The sequence below is a fragment of the Schistocerca serialis genome, chromosome 4 (genome assembly GCF_023864345.2).
Source record: "Schistocerca serialis cubense isolate TAMUIC-IGC-003099 chromosome 4, iqSchSeri2.2, whole genome shotgun sequence".
Classification (NCBI taxonomy): domain Eukaryota; kingdom Metazoa; phylum Arthropoda; class Insecta; order Orthoptera; family Acrididae; genus Schistocerca; species Schistocerca serialis.
In genome coordinates this window covers 85,594,201-85,596,469 of record NC_064641.1, presented here as the reverse complement: position 1 = coordinate 85,596,469, position 2,269 = coordinate 85,594,201, and positions in this window count along the sequence as shown.

Below are 2,269 nucleotides of genomic sequence, written 5' to 3'. Positions count from 1 at the left end.
GTAAAGTGGTGTTTCTTAAACCACTTGTTGTTGTTTTAGTGCTAAACCTATGTAAAATAAAGTGCCGGTATACCCCAAAATTTCGTGCAGAATCGCTACTCGATATTTAATTTGTAGACTGGCCAGAAAGATTTCAGGCCGATGACACAAGAACGTATTGTAAATTTTGCCACTATATTTTGTTTGTGTGTTCTTCCGCAATAATAAGCCACAGTAACGTAAAGAAACACAAGACAGCGGCCGCACCATTGTCAACGAACAAAAATAACTTTCAAAACCGCGAAAAAGTATTCAGAAGTGAATCAAGCTGAGGATTCCCTTGCACTATTTGTTTCCACCCATTGTCAGATCATGTCATCTCATCACGTAACTGATTTGTGCAAGAGTAAATTCACAGACTGTAATATTGCGCCGGCCGGAGTGGCCGAGTGGTTCTAGGCGCTTCAGTCTGGAACCGCGCGACCGCTACGTTGCAGGTTCGAATCCTGCCTCGGGCATGGATGTGTGTGATGTCCTTAGGTTAGTTAGGTTTAAGTAGTTCTAAGTTCTAGGGGACTGATGACCTCAGATGTTAAGTCCCATAGTGCTCAGAGCCATTTGAACCATTTTTTGTAATATTGCCAGAAAATTTAAAATACGTATAATAAAATGTAGTGCAGCCTTAAAACAAGTGATACGGTGGTATTTTGTGGAAAATTTGCGGCAATATATCGGTGACAGCATGTATATGATAATTAATCAATCAACATTCATTAGCGTGACCAGATTTTTAGGGATAACAATAATATATTATAGTGCTACAACCAGTGCGATCATTTTAACGTTTTTAAAATTAGCCGATCACGAACATTATAATCCACTGTCTAGTGTAAAAGCTATTAAAGATCCACCTCAAGAATTAAAATTAGATCTAAAGAAGCTGCAGTGTATAGGCACAGACAGTGCGGATGTAATTGTAGATGTTCACAATGGCGTCAGTCAAATTTTGAAAAAATGAATTTCAGGATTTGATTGTTATAAAATGTGTAAGCCATTCAGTTCAACTTGCTACTTCTGCTGTAAGTGAGACACTTCAGGAAATCTGGACCTCTTAGTTAGGGAGACATATAATTGATTTTTGCATTCTTCAACTCGCCAACAGTTGAATAGTGATATATATCAGACTGTCAAAGGAGCAGAACCCCTTAAAATTCCAAGCGCATGTGATCCGCTATGGTTGTTCATAGGGCCTGCGGTAACAAGAACTACAGACCAACAGTTCGAGCTTAGAACACACATTGAAATAACACGAATCAAACACAACTGTTACACTGTAGAAATGCTTTATTTAGTGTTTTCTGATGAATCCAGTTAGGCATATTTAGTTTCCAAGACGATTCTTTCAAATTTGCATCTGATTGACAACATTTTGAACCCAACACAGAGGATCCGTGTAAGCTGTTAAATAACCACGTTTTGCTAACAGAATCATTAAAAAAAGTTTTTGTCCTAGAATCCTATGCAAAGAAAATTAAAGTTAGTCTTTGAAAACCACTTAGATCCCAAAACATATCTAGCATATTAGTTCGAAAGTAAGATTAATGAATTCAGAAAATCTTAATTATACCCAGAACAAGAACATGTCCTATATCTGAGATGCAAGCAATTTATGTACCAATTAATAATTCAGTTGTTGCAACGACTTCCCGATAACAATGAAATTTTGAGGAGTAGTCCACTTATTTCAGTGTCCAAAGCTCTTTGTGTCCTTGAAGTCATTGATTCCTCTCCTTGAATCGTGTGATACTGATCCTGGCACAATAACAAAAAAAAAAAAAGATTTTCAGCTCTTGTAAAAGGTGCGAAACAGACGCTGTTAATTTCGGGTGTGAAGTGCTTCAACGCAGAGATGCAAATGACGTCAACCCATTTCACTAATTGCCAACTTTTGCGCTATCACTGCTAACGCTACCATGGTGGAATATGGAAGTGGAAAGACTTTTTAGCCAGATGAACATGATTAAAACTAAAGACAAAAATAAAATGGAATCGGAAATGATGAACTCGCATTAGTCGATTCGAGCAGGAATCGGAAGGAAGAAACAATGTTGCCACAGTAACGAACTGCCAACAGAAGTGCTGACGCGGGTGGGAACTGACAACTTTGTAACATGGACAGCCACAGCCGTTGAAATTCATGGTTACTTGAAACTGAATGAAACTGCAGACAGCTGTTAACTGAAGGTTCATCAACCCAACCGGTTTCGCTGCGTGAAAGCAGCGTATTCGG